This window comes from Carlito syrichta, unplaced genomic scaffold (assembly GCF_000164805.1).
Source record: "Carlito syrichta isolate Samal-C Ts95f unplaced genomic scaffold, Tarsius_syrichta-2.0.1 Scaffold308192, whole genome shotgun sequence".
Classification (NCBI taxonomy): domain Eukaryota; kingdom Metazoa; phylum Chordata; class Mammalia; order Primates; family Tarsiidae; genus Carlito; species Carlito syrichta.
Window position 1 is genome coordinate 973,811 of NW_007252288.1, and position 12,487 is coordinate 986,297.

At 40.0% G+C, this 12,487-nt stretch overlaps 1 pseudogene; it reads right to left on the minus strand.

Moving 5' to 3' along the window:
• Positions 1 to 11,430, minus strand: part of LOC103267644 — a 44,952-nt pseudogene extending 33,522 nt beyond the window's left edge.
• Between the last annotated feature and the right edge of the window lie 1,057 nt (positions 11,431 to 12,487).

The following is a 12,487-nucleotide window of genomic DNA, read 5'->3' on the forward strand; positions in this document are numbered from 1 at the left end:
CAATACAGGAATTCATATGGAAACATAAATGATCATGGATCACCAAAACAACCCTCAACAAAAACAAACAAAGTAGGAGGCATCACACTCCAGAATTTAAGCTTTATTATAAAGCTGCAAGAATCAAAACAACCTGGTATTGATACAACAACAGGCATATAGACCAATAGAACAGGCTGGAGATTCCAGAAGCAAATCTCAATTTTTCAAACCACTCATCTTCAACAAAGCCTCTACCATCAACCACTGTGGAGAGGAGAACTTATTCAGTAAATGGTGCTGGCTGGGAAAACTGGCTGACCACATGCAAAAGATTAAAATGAGACCCTTACCTATCCCCATACACAAAAATCAAATCTAAATGGATCAAAGACCTAAGTGTAAAACCTCAAACTATAAGAACCTTAAAGAGTGCAGAAGACACCCTTATGGAAATTGGAACTGACAACAATTCCTTATCAAAACCCCAAGTGCCCAGGCCATAGAAGATAAGATAGACAAGTGGAACCTCATAAAACTGACAAGCTTCTGCAAAGCCAAAGAAACCATTGAGAGAGCAGGGAGACAGCCCATAGACTGGAAAAAAAAAAATTTGCCAACTGTATATCTGACAAAGCCCTAACATCTAGGATCTACAAGGAATTCAAGCATGCTGAAAAGAAAAAGACAAACAAACAGCCCCATTACAAAGTGGGAAAAAGATATGAATAGACAGTTCTCAAAAGAAGACATATGAGCAGCCAACAGATACATGGAAAAATGTTCAGCCTCACTAGTCATCAAAGAAATGCAAGTTAAAACCACACTGATACACCACCTAGCTCCAGTCAGGATGGCCATCATCAATAACCCAAACATCAACAGTTGCTGAAGAGGGTGCAGCGCAAAGGGAACACATCTACACTGATGGTGGGAGTGTAAACTAGTACTGCATCTGTGGAAAACAGTGTGATGATTCTTAAAAGATCTAAAAAGTGACTTCTTTACAATCCCCCTACTGAGAATATACCTGGACGAATCCCCCTACTGAGAGTATACCTGGACGAACTCAAATCACTCTATGAAAAAGGTACCTGCACATGCATGTTTATTGTAGCATTATTCACAATTGCAAAAGCATGGAATCAACTGTGCTGCCCATTAAAAGAGGACTGGATTAAAAAAAAAGTGGTACGTATACACGATGGAATATTACACAGCCAAAAAAGGACAAAATTATGAACTTTGCATCAACTTGAATGACTTAGAGTCTATAATATTGAGTGATCTATCACAGAAACAAAGAACTGAGTATCACATATTCTCACTCATAAGTGGACCTTGAACAATTATCGTAATACCATAAGAAAAGGATTGGCAGTAGTGGGAAATCGCTGGGGGGGACGGGGTGGGGTTGACAGTAGTGGGAATCTTCTGGGGGGAGAAGGGGTACACCTCATCAACAAGGGTACCTGCATAATGAACATTTGTATACCTACCCCTGAATTGTACCCCACATCTTTAAAATTAAAAAAATTTTTTAAAGGAAAATGCAATTCCCATTTTGCTACTTTCTTGTGTGTTCTTTGTCTGATATACAAGACCTTCAGTGACCTTGCGTTTGCTAGCCTATTGAACTCATCTCCTTTATCTCTTTCAGCTTTTCACTCCTTCTCTCACATAATCACACCAAACTAATAATTACTGAAACCTATTCTTTCTCTCCATAATTCTCCTCTGCATTTGCCTCATGCGATAATATTTATCTTTCAAGACCATACCTGAATGCTAGCCCTTCTCTGAACCTTTTCTCAAGAACTCAGATGAAATTGATTACTTCTTTTTGTTATTCCCCTAACTTAAATTTATCTCTATTATTACCATAATCAACATTTGGGAGAATAACAACATTCTTGTAATAACTAAAAATGTCTCAAGATGACTATTTTGAGTGGTGACACACATTTAAATGCATATATTCTGATAGGCTTATTAAAAATCCTTTTCATTACTTCATATTTACAGTGTAAACAGAGCAAATCTGTTGTGGAATCTGAATATGGAAAATTAAATATTGCAGCTTAGAGATTAATGTCATTTGTGGGATGATATTTTCTACCATTAAATCAAGGATCAGAATGTGGCAGAGAATTGTGTTTAGACTGTAAACATCATAATGTAATGGATGTTTGCCTAGTGAAGAAAAACAGCATTCTCAGAAGAATATAACATCCTGCCAATTCTAGTTTATGACTGTTTATAACATGCTATTTGATAAAAATGATTATAAAATGATTAATGATGTGTTAAATGTTTTCAATAATTGCTTCATCAGAAGATCTGAGAGGTTTAAAGTCTGCCTCTTAAACAAATTATTTGCTAGATTTCAGTGAAGCAAATACAAGAAAAAAGGCAACATGTGTTTGGTCTGTAAAAACCGTAAATCTCTCCTGAGTCGAGGACCAGAGGGGCAAGGGGTAAGAAATTCAAATATCATCAGCTCAAGTAGAGCTATGAAATTCATTTTATTCTTGTCAGGCAGAAACACACATAAGAAAATGGCTTGTATAGCCAAAAAAATCATATGTACTTGACCCGTAATCGGAAATCTTTGCTGCTAATGACATCTGACAAGTATAAGTAAATGAACAAGTGAAAGAATAAATAAATAAATGACAGAACAAACAGCTTTGCATATCTTGTATGTATGAAATCAGATTTATTTTGAAATTTTGAGCATGTTAATTTTTCAGTATTTATTTATTTACTATTGATACATAATAGTAGTACATATTTATGGGGTACATAGAGTATTTTGGTACCTGCATACAATATCTAATAATCAAATCAGGGTAAGGAGCATATTTATCACCTCAAACATTTATCATTTCTTTGTGTTGGAAACACACTATATTATCTCTTCTGGCTATTTCAAAATGTATAATAAATTCTTGTTAACTATAGTCACCCTACGGCGCTGTCGCATACTCAAACTTATTGCTTCTACCTAATTGTAGTTTTGTACCCTTTGACCAATTTCTCTTCTACCTCTTCTGGTACTCTTCCCAGCCTTTGATATCTATCATTCTATTCACTACTTTCATGAGACTGATTTTTTTAAAGCTCTCCCATATAAGTGAGAACTTGTAATATTTGTCCTTGTGTACATGACTTATTTCACATAGCATAATGTCGTCCAGTTCCACCCATGTTGCTACAAATGACAGCATTTCATTCTTTTTATGACTAAATAACATTCTATAATGTATATATGTATGTGTATGATGTATATATATGTATACATATATATGCCTTTATTCATCCATTGATGGGTCATTTCCATATGGGCCATTGCGAACAGTGCTGCAATAAACGAGAGTGCAGGGTTCTCTTTGGTATGCCGATTTATTTTCTTTGGATATATAGCCAGCAGTGGGATTGCTAGATCATATGGTAGTTCTATTTTTAGTTTTTTGAGGAACTTCCATTCTTTCTTCGATAGTTGCTGTACTATTTTACATTCCCACAGTGTACAAGTGTTCTCCTTTCTCCACATCCTTGCCACCATCTGTTATTTTCTGTCTTTAATAAAATATTGAAAACCGTGGTATTTTGGCACAAATTTATTTTTTTCAGTCAAGTAACTTTTTTTTTTTTTTAATGAGCTCTATCTTAGGTTAGATCCTGAAGATACATAAAGAATTAAATAGAACAAGGTCTCTATTCTCCAGGAGTTCATAATATAGTGTAGGAAGCACCAGGTGTCTACAAATAATTAAGACATAAGAGCTATAAAAGAAATATGTATAAGGAATGATGAAAACCCCACAGGCTAATTTCAGTGCTAGGCAAGTGGAGAAAGGGGATAGAGAAGGAAAATTGCTCATATGGTCACCAATGAAGGTTTGTTGTATTTAAAATGAGATACCATGTACGTTTGGGCTGGTGTAAAGTTAATTCTCAAATTTAATTCCTAATGCTAAGAAGAATTGTCTAAAGAGTCATTTTTCTAAATTTCCAGAAAAAAAAAACCACAAAAAAAATCCACACAATTTTATGTGAATAAATGACATCTGGTAGTTGTCAGATTAGCCCCAGGAGCCTTCATGAAGTTGTGTTATCTATTAATATTCTGTCCTACTTCTCAGCATTTCTGTAACACTGTAGAGGAGAAGGAGAGTCTCAGATGTCTGCTACAGAAGCCAGAAGATCCTTTACACATAGTTTGGTGGAATGGTCCCTTCCTCAGCCTTTTTGTTTATAATGGACTGTGTTTCATCATTAGTCTCCCTCCATTTAAAATACATTCACATCTTTTTTTTTTTTTTTTTTTTTTTGAGTTGGAGTCTCACTTTGTCGCCCAGACTGGAGTGTAGTGGCCACTCCCGGCCACCGCAGCCTTGACCTGCTGGGCTCCAGCGATCCTTCTGCCTCAGCCTTCCGAGTAGCCGGAATTACAGGCATGTGCTACAATGCCCGGCTGATTTTTTGATTTATTGTAGAGATGAGGTCTCGCTGCCCAGGCGGGTCTCGAACCCGCGGGCTCAGGCAATCCACTCACCTAAGCCTCCCAAAGGCGCGGTATTACAGGCTGAGTCACCGAGCCCGGCCATTCACATCTTTTACTTTGAAACTAGGCATGCTTCACCCTTGAATTCCCTCACTTCCTTTCAAGTGCCACACACTATTATAGCTGTATAATATAAGCAACATATGGCAGAACTAGACTCTTGTCCTTTATTGGGGGTTGGAGAATTCTGGAAAAAGCAATACTTTTTTTTCTTAAGATAATTGTCTTTCCAAGGAACAAAAAAGAGGCTAAAAACAGATGTTACTTCCATGAGGAGTACACAAATTATTATAAACACATGAAAAGGAAACTGAGGGATATAAACTGAAATAGATCTATGAAGAAAGTGCTCTGGACCCATGGATGAGAGAGCATATGATTTTTGCTGTATGGGGAAGCAACAGGGAAAGGCACACAGAACTAAGTGACATTTGATCTAAAGTTAATGATAGAGTTTATTATACATAAAGAACCTAAGCTGGGCTCGGTGGCTCAGCCTGTAATCCTGCGTTTTGGGAGGCTGAGGTGAGTGGATTGCCTTAGCCCGTGGGTTCGAGACCTGCCTGGGCAACTTGGCAAGACCTCATTTCTACAATAAATCAAAAATTAGCCAGGTGTGGTAGCACGCGCCTGTAGTTCCAGCTACTCAGAAGGCTGAGGTGGAAGGATCACCAGGGCCCAGCAGGTCGAGGCTGCGGTGGCTGGGAGCATGCCACTGCATTCCAGTCTGAGCGACAGAGTGAGACTCCAACTCAAAAAAAAAAAAGAACCTAAAATATGATTTGGAGGTCTTTCCACTCATCTTCATTTTGAAAAAATTTCCTAACATAGGTAAAGTACTAGAGTATTGACCCAAAAAATTGAATTTTTAAGAATTCATACTGAGACTTAACCTCTATAGTCAATTTCTTCTTGGAGATACTGTGTGCAGATTCTACTGCTGCTTGAGGACAACTTGGTTTTTTAAAATTAGATAAACCACAAGACTTACATATTTATCAGCTTAGTTATTTATACAGATTGTAATTCAGTGATGGTTGTGGGGGAGAGAAGACCACTTGGGACTTGGAAACTTAAGGAAGGCTGAATGATTTCTGAAGTTTATGGTATTTTTAGTGATTGCCCATTTGGCCAGATTAGATAATTCATGTAAATACCTGTGAATAATAAGCCAATAAAGTTATAGCAGGAAACCATGAATACCAGGTTAATGGACTTGAACATTGATTCTAGTCCTCCAGAGTCAATGAAAGTTTTTGCACAGAGTTGAAAATGTGCAGGGTAGGAAATGATAAAAATTATACTTAGACTCTTCTCATAGTGGTATAGCGTCTGAATTACAAAGAGATTTCCTAAAGAAATTAATGAAGGGATTTGGAAAACCTTTCCTTAGAAGACAATAACAAGATTTAACTGCTCATTAGATGGGAGTGGCAAAGAACAGGAGAGGCTGAGTGGGAGGTTTGGTTATTCATGCCATTACCTGGGAGCAGACACCCGTTGCCTTATCCTCTAGAGGCGCAGTGACCATATTCTGAAGGACTGGCAGCTATGATAGGCAACAACAAAATGGGTTTATAATCATGACAAGTCACAAAGGAGAATACAGCATAAGTCCCAGAGCAGTATCAGTTGGCATTAGACGAGATATGCAGTCGTGTTTTTCTTCCTCTTTCTTCGAATGCCCTTGGTGGCTCCTTCTCTGACAAAATAAGGAAAGTTTCAAAGAAGAAGCTAAACTATCTTGATAAAAGAGTTATTACAGATGAAATTACATTGCTGAGTTACATAGACTAGAGAGGCCATTCAGTGACCACTCTCCACCATGAGACAATGCAGTGATTACTGGACCACAAAGAATCTGCATCAAATATTTGCCAGTGTTTGAAGGAGACTTTATCTAGGTCAACAAAAGAGGAGAAATGATGGGAAGTGCACAACTCTTTTGAATGATGACTGTGGCCTGCCCAATCTTCCTACTACTTAATATCATCCTGCTCTTCCAGTTAGCCATGAACTGTGAAAAGCATATGGGACATGACTGACTTATCAGAGAAAGATGCATGAGAACTATCAATGTCACAACCAAGAGAAAGGGCACTTTGCCTGAAGTACTTAACCATCTGACTTGCTGCTCTGCCCTTCAAATACACAGAAAATTTATTGGAAAATCATGATTTACATGAGTAGATCAAGAGTGGAGAGTTGCAGTGGGTTACAGACCATCTTGGGAGAATGATGCTGTGGAGGTACCTGTGTATGTGGTAGAGAACAACAGTCTCAGAGTAAGTTTCTACAGATACCAAGGAAAGTGGCAGGATACTCCAGAACAGCAGTCAAGAGTTGGTGCTCTCAGTACCTTCCCTAGAAAATGCATTGCATTTGGAAGGGCTCAGGGCCAACTGCATTGCCACCAGAGGACTTGCCACATTGAAGAGTCCCCAGAGTTCCTCCAGCATACTATAAGGTTGATATTTCAGATCTATTGGTATGATCATATTGTTGTATTGAAGTCTATCTCTCCCTTCAGATCTATTAATTTGCTTTATATATCTAGGTGCTTCGGTGCTGGATACATATTCACAATTATTATATCTTCCTGCTAAATTGACCACTTAATCATTATATAATCAACTTTTTTGCAATTTCTGACTTAACATCTGTTTTATCTGATATGAATATATCTACTTTTGTTCACTATATGGTTCCATTTGTGTGGGTTTTTTGTTCTATCCCTTCATTTTCAGTCTATGTGTTCCCTTATAGATGAAGTAAGTCTCCTGTAGACAGCATATAGTTGGGTCTTGGTTTTTATTCATTTAGCCACCATATGTCTTTTAATTGTAAAATTAGCTCATTTACATTCGAGATAATTATTGTTAGGTAAGAATTTACTACTGCCCTATTGCTACTTGTCTTCTGTTTGTTTTGTAGATCCTTCTTTCTCTTACTATTCTTCTCATGTAAGTGATTTTCTATACCAGTATGTTTTGGTTTCTTGCTTTTTATTTTTTGTGTACCTATTATAGTTTTTTGCTTTGTAGTTACTGTGAGGCTTACAATAAAACTTGTGACATGTTTTACATTGTATTTTATTTTTCTTAGTGTAGTTTTATGCTTTAACATCTTCAAAACTATAAATGCGATCAACAGACACACATTTACATATTTACATGCACATACATAAATCAATTAAAAAGACCTGAACTTGATAAAGCTTTCAAGTTTTTCCTTGAGGTACACAAAACAACTTGTCAACTATTAAGATATAGCACCAGTTTTATTTCCAAAAATAAGATCATGTTCCTGGAAAAATTTTGCTAAATACCCGGATAGTAGCTTAGATTCTCTGGTTTTTAACTTGCCCTTATCCCTTGTATAAAAAGAAGCCAACTACATTAAAAATGTATTTTAATTACTGAGGTCAATGTTATTTTATATGAGAGGGTACAGGACACACTATCACAAAATATGGCAGCTTTAAGATGAAGAAATTTGAGAAATGAAAAGTGCACAAAGAACTCTCTGACCTTCCCCTGCAACAGGTCATAAAACCCTCATAATGTGTTATTTAAGATGCTAAAAATATAACTTTGATCATACATTAAAAAACTCTCTGTACTTTAATTATTTTCCCCACATTTTGAATTTTTGATGTCACAATTTTTATCTTTTTACGTGTATTGCTTATCTTTTATCAAATTATTATCATTTTTAACATTTTTGTATTTTTACCTTCATATCAAAGATATGTGATTTACACACTATTATAGTATTACAGTATTATTAATTTTAATGTGTACTTACCTTTATCAGGGAGTTTTATACTTTTCAGTTGTTTTCATGTTACTCATTAGTGGTTTTTTTTTAGCTTGAAGAAATTGCATTTCTTATAACACAGATCTGGTGGCGATGGGCTCCCTTAGCTGTTTTTTGTCTATGAAAGTCTTTATCACTCCTTTATTTCTGAAGGAGAGCTTTGCTGGGTACAATATTTTGGGTTAATTTATTTTTTCTTCTTCAGCGCTTTGACTATATTGTTATGCTATCTCCTGGCATGTAAGGTTTCTCCTTAGAATTCTCCTGCACTGGATAAAAAAGAAAATGTGGTACATATACACAATAGAATATTATGCAACCATAAAGAAGGACAAAATCATGAACCTCACAGCAATCTGGATGAACTTAGAGCCTATAATACTGAGTGATGTAACACAGAAACAAAGAACTGAGTATCACATGTTCTCACTCATAAGTGGACCTTCAACAATTATCATAATACTATAAGAAAAGAATTGGCAGCAGTGGAAAACTGTTGGTGGGGGGGGAGTAGTGGAATTGTCAGTAGTAGGAATCTGCCAGGGGAGGGGGACACCCCTCATCAACAAGGGTACCTGCATAATGAACATTTGTATACCTAACCCTGAATTGTACCCTGCATCTTTAAAATGAAAAAAATTAAAAGAGAAAAAAAAAAAAAAGAAAAGAAAAGAAAGAAAAAAGAATTCTCCTGCTAGCTATAGTGGAGCTCCCCTACATGTTATTTGCGTCTTTTCTTTTGCTGCTTTTGGGATCCTCTCTTTGTATTTGATCTTTGACAGTTTAATTGTAATATGTCTTAAGGTAGTCTTACTTGGATTAAACCTGGCTGGTGACTTTTGTTCTTCCTGTCTCGGGATATTTATATCTCTTTCCAGTTTTGTAAAGTTTCATACTATTATTTCTTTAATTAAGCTTTTTATTCTTTGTGTTTCTCTAATCCTTCCTGGTACATGTGTTGTTTGACGTGCTTCTATAAGTTCTATAAGATTTCTTTTCATTCTGTTTCCTTTTTCTTCTCTGAGACTCAGGAGACTGCTCTCAGCATATTTCAAAATGGTTAATTCCCATGCTCTGCTCAAAACATGAGGGCACTTTTCTTTAATCTTTACCTTGAGGACCTGATGGGGTTCCTTAAGATAAAAACCAATGAAAGAGTGGAGGTTCCCTAAAGGTAAAACCAATGAAAGAGTAGGAGTTCCCTTAAGAGTGGATCATTAGGAATTTCTAACTCTCATGCTGCTCTACATTTAGCTTCCAGCAATTAATCAAAGTCAACAAACAAATTGTAATATTTGGAGATACTGAAAGAGGCACAGGACAAGGGGCTGGTAAAAACCAAGAGTTTATTGGGGGGAGCTCCCGAGTGAGGTCCCATGGTCCGGAAAGATGGGCCAAGGGAGTCGTGCCTAAGGAAGGGCAGCTTGGGTTTTTAAGGGTGTTGTGTCTGGGGGGGGTGGTATTGGGAGTAGTAGTGGGGTGAGGAGGCAAAGTGTCCAATCATCTCTGGCCCCATGTGGCTGTTGCTGGGGCTGCTGGTAGGGTTGTTGGCAGGTGTATCTGGCCTGGGCTGGAAAGTCTGGCCTTTTTTGGCTGTTGGCAGCACGTTCTAGGAGGTTTTAAGCAAGATATGTGGATGTGGAATTGGGGTGGAGGGGTAAATGGGGGTCGGTGGGTGGATGGGCAGATGGGGATAGGTGGGTGCTGCTTCCCTCCAAACCTAACATCCTGACCTCTTTGGTAAAAGGGGCGCTGACTCGATCTGGCTGTTTTAGGCTGAAGAGGGGCATAGTTTAAGGGAGGCCAGGATGGGATGGCCCAGAGGGAAGTGGGGCATACGGATAGGGGTGCAGGAGTAGCTGATTGCGATGCGAGAAATTTTTTTCATGCGAGACTGCAAAAAATTAAACAGATGGTGTAACCATAAGTAAAAGATAAGTAGAATAGGTCCCAAGAATGGCATGACCCATTGGGCGATACCCGAGTTCTACCAGGCAGAGAAGGGTGACTCAGTGGTGGTTTTTTTGATGAAGTTTGTCTCCCAGCTTTCGGAGAATGTTGACATTTTCTTTTACCAGCCCAGTTTCATTAATGTAGAAACAGCATTTTTTTCTGTAGAAACATACAGGTTTCACCCTAACCGGCTGTGAGGAGATCAAGGGCTCTGTGGTTCTGTAAAGTAACCCAGGCTAGAGAGGTTATTTGTCGCTGTAGGGATGTCAGGGAGCTTACGGATGCTTCCAGAGCTGGAGTCTGGGTGTAGGGGGATAGTAAAGAAAGCATTCTTGAGGTTAATGACAGTGAAATGTGTTGTCTGAGGTGGTATCTGAGATAGAAGAGTGTAGGGGTTAGGAACTACTGGGTGGAGAGGGACCACCGCCTTATTAATGAGACGGAGGTCCTGGACCAAGCAGTAGTCTCCAGAGGGCTTACGAACCGGAAGGATGGGGGTGTTATATGGAGGGTTAACGGGTATGAGGAGACCCTGAGAGAGCAAGCGAGTAATGATGGATTTAAGGCCCTTATAGGGTGTGACTGAAATGGGGAACTGGGGTTTAGAAGGGAAGTGAGAGGGGTTTTTTAAAACTATACGGACTGGGGTGTGGTGTTGGGCTATGACTGGGGTGGAAATGTTTTATACATTGGGGTCGACTAAGTGAGGTGGGAGGGGAGGCAGCAGGTCTGAATCGGGAGAGGCAGAGACTAGAGCAATATTGGCCAGGAGTGGGGCCACCGATTGAACTGGCAGCATTAAAGTGGCCCCTAGTTTTGAAAGGATATTCCTGCCAAGCAATGGGACGGGGCAGGACGGGACAATAAGGAAGGAGTGACTAAACATCCAATCACCGAGAGAACAAGGTAGAGGCGAGGTTTGAAGGGGGACAGAAGGCTGGCTGTTGATGCCAATGACCGAGACCTGAGAAGGAGATAGAGGCCCCAGAAAGGAAGGCAGAACCGAATAGGTAGCCCCCATGTTCACGAGGAACGAGATTGACTTACCTGCTACCTGGAGCAAGACCCTGGGCTGGGTGAGGGTAATTGGGCTCCTCGAGTCTGGGCATCTTCAGCTTTCCGCCAGTCTGGGCAGCTCATGGAGTGGAGCAGACAGCTCGGCTACACCCCCATGTGGAGGCACCAGGGTTTGGCCAGGCCAAGTGTAATCCGACTTCTAATGGCCCATTAGCTTGTAGATAGGACATGACTTATTCGGCGGATGCCGGTTAGGGCATTGCTTGGCCCAGTGGCCCTCCTGGCCACACTTGAAACAGGCTCCCGGGGGGGAGATTTGTTACCCGTCTCTGGACGCCGAGAGACCCCCGTATCCTGTTGCATTGGCCGCAGGGCTGCAACCAGGGCGTGGGCTTGCATTTTAGCGGCCTCCTGGAGGCGCTGCGGCCTAGCTGCATCTTCCTCGCTGGCATTAAAAACCTTAAAGGCCATGTTTACCAGGTCACGGACCGGGGTTTGAGGGCCATCCTCTGCCTTCTTCAGCTTTCTGCGGATATTAGGGGCAGATTGGGTAATAAAATGGGTAGCAAGAACGGTTGCCCCAGCAGGATTGTCTGGACTGAGGCAGGTGTGGAGAGTCATAGCCTCGGTGAGGTGGTATAGAAAAACAGCCGGATTTTCATTTGGGTCTTGGGTTATTTTCCTAAGTTTATCATAATTTACAACCTTTGCTGTCACCCTAACAGAACTCTTTAGCAAAGGCAGTAGGGTTGGCAGAAAATGACCCCAATTGTTTTTCAATGGCAGATAAGTCAGCCAAGGAAAAAGGGACGTGTACTCGCACAATGCCATCTGGGCCAGCAACCATCTCTTAGGGGACAAATGGGCGCAGGAGCAAGGGGGTGGGGAGGGTGGTTCATGCAATGTGTACGGGTATGTGTACTGACCGGAGAGGGGAGAGAGAGCGCTGGAAAGGGAGAGTCAGAAGGTGAAGGAGGAAGATGGGAGTAGAGAGAGAGGGCAGGTTGTATGGGGGCGGGTTGGAAGGAGGAGGAGAATTTGGAGGAAGAGGGATCGGCGCAGTTAAGTTTTCCAGAAGATTTATGAGGGGGGAAGGCTCCGGATCGGGTGGGAGAGACTTGTCGTTTAAGGGCGGAGGGGCTGGGGCGG